This window comes from Enoplosus armatus, chromosome 18, assembly GCF_043641665.1.
Source record: "Enoplosus armatus isolate fEnoArm2 chromosome 18, fEnoArm2.hap1, whole genome shotgun sequence".
In the NCBI taxonomy this organism is placed as follows: domain Eukaryota; kingdom Metazoa; phylum Chordata; class Actinopteri; order Centrarchiformes; family Enoplosidae; genus Enoplosus; species Enoplosus armatus.
In genome coordinates, this window is record NC_092197.1 from 3,370,549 (window position 1) to 3,377,252 (window position 6,704).

Below are 6,704 nucleotides of genomic sequence, written 5' to 3' on the forward strand. Positions count from 1 at the left end.
GAACCAAAGATTGCTTGCTATTGGTAAATGGCACAAATTTGCGGTTTAAATGCTGGTGTGTCCAGGGTGTGCAGCCAAGCAAGCTAGCGGCTCTGTGAGGCTGTTCGGCACAGTCTTGCTTTGAGCTAAATGCTAACATTATATTGGCTAAACATGCTGCTGTTTAGCCAGTATAATGTGTACCATGTTCATCATCTTAGTTTAGCGAATTAGCATGCTAACATTTGCAAATTACTACTCAACAAGTACAGTTGAGGCTGGTCTTTACTTTTGCAGGTGAAGTATTAGACAAATTAAATGTTTGCCCTAATGATGGCACTAGATGAAAGTTAAGGACTCAAACCAAAGTTGTTATAATTCATCCTGAGAGGAACACGAGTGTCTGTACCAAATTTCATAGCAATCCATGCAGTAGTTGTTGAGATATTTCAGTCTGAACCAAAGTGGTGGAACGGCAGACTGACCCATGCCGCTTAGCACGGCTAAAAAGAGTTTTTGTAAATAAAGACAGAAAGGCAAAATTTAGGTTTGAGCAGTTCTCACAACCACATGTCAAGTGGAATGTGAAGTTCATGGCCAAGTCAACTCGGTCTGTCTCTCTTATTATATGATTGAGTGAGTGGAAGCAGCCAAGATACAGCCGACTATGACTGCATGTCTGTCAACAACAGGCAGCAGACACGCACTGAGCAGACAGCTTTCCTCTAGCGCTGTCATTCCTCATTATCTGCACACAAAATGCTCTCCAAGATCATATAAAGTGCATTTCACTGAAACAGAGGTTGTGCTCTAACTGTACCTATTGCTGTCTTTTGTAATAGCATATTTTGGGATTGAGAGCAGGTTACATCATTTGCAAACCACCAGATGTTTTATTTCAGTTATGACACGCTTCCTCCCACCTCACATTAATCAGCCTATGTCCATTAATCTACTGTACGCTTACATTGCCCATTGCTTTCATCATCCTCTAATGTCATATTGGTTTTAGGATAATGCACATTATAATAAATACTTGAGGTAGGCTAATATCTATTTTTATGAACGCACAGGTTGGTCAGTGAGTAAACATTTAAAGATTTTGCACAGTGAGCCTTACAGGGAACTTTATGGCATTTTTTTAGCTCATTATTTTGGTTTTATTGCCCTACTGTGTTGCTTCACGCTCACCACTCTCATAGTGTGGTTAACAGATGCAGCACGCAGCCGTTTTCAGTGGAAAAGCTCAACCCACTGTTACACTACCTGCTCAGCACCAAACAACAGACAGACACAGTTAGCAACCAGCTGGTGATAATATTGGAGCACTTAGCTGCTAGAAAGATATGTATTTTCTCAGGAGTTGGTATAAACCAAAAACAAAGCTAAAAGGAGAAAAATAATCACTAAAGGAGAGTGATTATCTGACTTATATTCATGAGGTGGACACAAACATGACTCCAGATGAATGATAATGTTGCTCCATAACTGCTGGATGTGTAAATAAGCAACTGTTTGCTAACAAGTTTGCTATATAAACTTACAAAGTGATGATATATCAGTGTTGAGTTCACAACAGCTAAATGCTAATGTCAGTGTGCTAATGTCAACAATGCTGATGTCTAAGGGCTATAATGCTGACTATGTTCACCGTCTTAGTTTAACGTGTTAGCATGCTAATATTTGCTAATTAACACTAAACACAAATTACAGCTGAGGCTGATGGGAATGTCATTAGTTTTGCAGGCGTTTGGACATAAACCAATAACCGCTCAAATTGAAAGTCAAAGGATCACCAAAGGGATTTCAATTCGTCCTCAGGGGAACATGAATGTCCGTACCAAACAATCCATCCAGTAGTTGTGGAGACTCAAAATACCAAATGTGAACTTCATGGTGGCGCTAGAGTAAAAATCAGGGGATCACCAAAGTCATTAGGGTTTATCCTCTGGGGATGATGCTATAGCTAGAGCCATGCCGCTAGCATGGCTAAAAACATTCACGCGTATTGAATTTGGATTGAAGACCAAAGTACAATTGAGGTAAATAAATAATAAAGTGCAAACATGTCAGTTGTAGCCTGTCTCTCTCTGTCATACAAAATCAGTTTAGGTCATAGTCTCTTCCCTGAATCACATCTGTGTTACAAATTAAATACTTTCTCAAGCAAAACAACAAAGCCTTGAAATGTTTTCCATACACAAATAAACTCCACCGTCATTTTCCCTCATGTAACTGCACTAAATACTCAAATCAAAAAAGGCTCCAGGACATCTTACATTGCATAAACACAACTTTTATTTTTGTTATTGTTTCAGTGGTCTGAAGTGAGGTAGGACCAACAAGTTCCTAAAATGAAAATACAGAATATTCTCTGTATGTGTCTCCAAGATGGATTCCTCCTTTGAGGGATCTCTCATACATCTTAACAATGTCTTTTTATTCCATTTGGATAGCTATGGCATCTTGCATTGGACAGTACTATTAAACCCTAGAGGGTACAAATCCATTCTTACTTTCACTTTGGCAGTTTGTTGTTGCAGCGTCCTTGGACATAGAGTTACTGCAAATGTCAGAGTCCTTCATCGCCTGAGTCAACTGTGCAATAATAAGGTCAGAAAGGTCACTACAATCTGCACGCAATAAGTAGATACTCTGCTTTGTGTCTTTCTGAGCAAAAACTAAAACATTCAAAGGGGAAAAACCTCGAGGAAACGCCGATCATCAGTTACAGAGGTCAGCGTTTTTCTGAGCCAAATGAACAAGGCAAAACACATTATCTGAGCCCGCCTGGCAGAGTCACACATATTAGATATGCATACTCAGTGCACCTGAACTCAACAACACACGCACTAATCTAACGTGGTGCCCTTCGGTGTAAGACAAGGGGGAAATAGACCTGCCAACAAGTAGACTACCTGCCAACTGGAAGAGGTAGAGGCACACTGACAGGACTTGTCAACACATCCGTGATGACTGACGACAAAACCGAGACATGCAGCATTTCTACAGCCTTGATACGAACTCCACTCAGCCTGCCCCAACTGAAAGTCATAAACTCGTAGATGGAGAAAGTGATCAGGAGAGGAGGTCAGCGAGCCGATTGACCACTTACCCAACGACCTCCGAGCCCTGCCTGTCAATCCTCGAGTCAACCGACCAAATCCAACATGGATCCCCTGACAATCCATAACTCAATTCCCAAACTGTTTCTCCTGATTGCCACTGACTGCACAACAACCCATATTGACTCATATTAGGAGGGTTAAATCACCCCTGAATGATGGATGAATTTGCGGAGTGAGTTGTCTCGCATTGTGTCAGTGCCTTCAGACCCTCAACCAAGTAGAGGTGTTTAGTACATGTAAGAAGGAATCTTTAACACTGCATCTTCAAGCTGGACTTACTATACTGGATCACCAAATTCAATGACTTAATCAGTAGATTTTAGTACTGTCTGCTCAAAGCTGAAAGCCTCAGAAACAATCATGATGTGATAACTTTGCTGCAAATAATTGGCCGCTGATCTATTCACCTTATGTAACTGTGTAGGCCTAGTTTTGTACTGGATTGAATGTGAATCAGCAACCGACTGGACTTACTTCTGAACTGAAGATGTCAGAATCGGCGCCGAACATCACAGCGGTGATGTTTTCACTTACTAATGTACGTACTGAAGTGCATTTGAAGGTTGATGCAATCGCTTAGCTTTGAAAAAAAAAAGACAACTACATCGTCAATTAGTGCGTTTCCATCCACCAGCCATCATTTCACTGCACTTAGCCTCAGGCTAAGGGAGCTGTTATCCCCAAGCTAAGAAAGCTTTCACACAACCCTGGAACATTTCAAGTGGGCTAACCCCGACTTTAGCCTAGGGCTTGCTGGTTATACCCTGAGAATCGACTAAACAGACAGGTGCTAGTGTGAAACAGGGCTAAATTAGCCCAGGGCTAAGAATATGCAGTGTGAAAAGCCTACTGGAGAATTAACTGTATATCTCGATGCACCCAATAAAAAAACTATTATTTACACACCCAATATCCCAAATCACAATCTTTAATCTGTAGTGTTTTCATCCTAATATTTGCCAAACTGGCGCGGAGGAAAACATGCATTGATTTGCATTTTCTTTTTCTGGTTTTCTGGAAATTCGGTTTAAAATCTGTGCTACATTTGAATAGAAACTTGACCAGTGACTATGAGTCTTTGAACTGAACTCAAAAGGCAATTTTAATCAGCAAAGTAATTCATAATATCCAACTCTAACCAAGTTCCATGTGGATTTGGATGGATCCCATTTTGTGCAACTCAACCACTATGTAACACTTATTCTAGCTTGCCTTGGAAACCATTTTGCATCATGTAAACACGGCCCTCCTGCTCGTCCATCCGTCTCCACTGCACATGCAAAACTTTCTCTCCTCTCTCATCCTCTCTTCCTTTCTGACTGCTTCCTGATTGTTGGGCTGTGCGGGAGTCATCATCAGATCCATCAGTGTAGAGTCATTGCCTGAGGAAACACAGGCCAATTATGGCCATAAATAATAATGGGAGAGCGCATCTGGCATCATGACTGATGGGCCTCTCTCACAGCTCATTTACATGGCTTTTGTGTGGCCATCAGCAGCTTCGCTCTAATGTAATGCTCAGCAAATGAGCCTTTCACAGAATATTGTACAATTCAAGGGTGGAACAGCAGCACCAGGCCGGCACTGATCGCCAGAAACGGGGAGGAAAAAGAGGCATAGAAGGTTTATTGTCCCCCTGCGTGTTGCCATACATGCTTCCTGTATGCGTCAATGTGCTGGCTTGTCTGTGCATGTTTGTTAAAGAAAGAGAAGACCAAGTCCATCCATCAGCATCAATTACCGTGACATGGAGGGAGATTGATTGTGTCTGTGTGGTCAGGTAACAAACCAGCCACCTCCCACACTCGAACACACACTCTACAGATACCTTACATGTACCTGTCAGACACGTGCCCACTTGCCCTGTCTCTTTAATGCCCTCCATATCATTTTATAATGAGCTAAGTGAAAAACGATAGAGTTACTTCAAAACAGAGATTGGTGGTCAGTTTTTAATTCATCAAGGTAGGTGTCAACGACGTTCAGGGACTCCTTAATCTGTCCTTTTAGGTCGGTGGCAGCCTCGAGCCAGAGAACAAAAGGCTGCAGCATGCTGACGTGTGTCCCCGGAGCTGATAAGGCTGGTTGTTAATGGTGTTAGGGTAGATTTCATTACCCCCTCCAGACTGCTCTCATTAAATAAACATCCTCCTGTCACATCCCTCACCCTGCGAGCGGAGGAGAAGCCGTGGCAGGAGGGGTGAAGGGAGAGAGGAGGTATGAGTAAGATAGACAATAAAGTGGAATGTTAATGAAAAAGTTGTCAATCAAAGTCGAATCAATTGCAAAATTTACATTGACGTTCTTGCGGCGCTGTTCGTCTGACACGAGCGGCATTGGCTCTAGGGATGGCGATGTCGGTGGTCTTTTGGGCAGCGTGTTGAATGGTCCAGCGCTTTGATCCAGACTGAAACATCTCAACAACTTATTTGACGGATTGCCATGAAATGTGGTATGGAAGTTCATGTTCACCAGAGGATGAATCCTAATGACTTTGGTGATCCCCTGACTTTTCCTATAGTGTCTCCATGAAGCTGACATTTGTGGTTCAGAGCTAAATATCTTGACAATTATTGGATGGATTGCCATAAAAATTTGCTACCGATATTCGAGGTCCCTTGAGGATAAATTCCAGTGACTTTGATGATCCTCTGACCTTTCCTCTAGCGCCACCACCAGGTCAAACCTTTCACATATTCATGAATATCTCAACATCTACTAGATGGATTGGCACCAAATTCTTTAGAGACATTCATGGTTGCCTGACATCTTGTGCCACCATAAGTGACATTTCTGTTAATTGAAATATCTCAACAACTGTTGGATTTCAGTGAAATTTGGTGCTGACGTTCATGGTCCCCCCCAGGATCAATTGTAATAACTTTGGTGATCCCTTAAAGGATCCTTACCGGTCGTGACATCACTTGAGTTGGTTGAGGCAGTTTAAAAGTGAAAATAAATGTGTTGGTGTGGGGTGAGAAAGAAGTGAGCTCACCAGACTTCTGTAGCCTGCTCCTCATCTCTGCTTGAGGCTAGCGGCTTGAGGATACATTAGCCGCTACTAGCATAAGACAACCCAAACCTTGAGTTTTCAGTTGCATTGTTGGCAATGTAAGCGGCAGGTTTTGATCAGGAAGAAGAATGTGTGAAATAAAAATGACGATATCTCTTGTTCTGCTGCATTGACTGATAATTTATTTTTGACAATTGTTCAGCGCCATCACCAGGTCAAAATGTGTTTTTGATTATAATCTAACATTCCCATCTGTCTCAGCTGTACCTTGTGTTTAGTGCTAATCAGCAAATGCTACCATCCTAGCATGCTAAACTGACAGGGTTAACATGTAAACACAGCATCTGCTTAACATGAGCATGTTAGCATTGTCATTGTGAGCATGTTAGCATGCTGATTTAGCTCAAAGCATGGCTGTAAGTACAGCCTCTCAGAGCCCAGGACACATTTGCATACACACTGCTAAAGGAATGTTGCCATATGTGGCCCAGACCACTTCTGAATGTGGTCTTAGGTGCATTCACACCTGTCCACTTGTGATCAGATCGCCCAAGACACCTTGTTTTGTTACACACAGGTCAGAG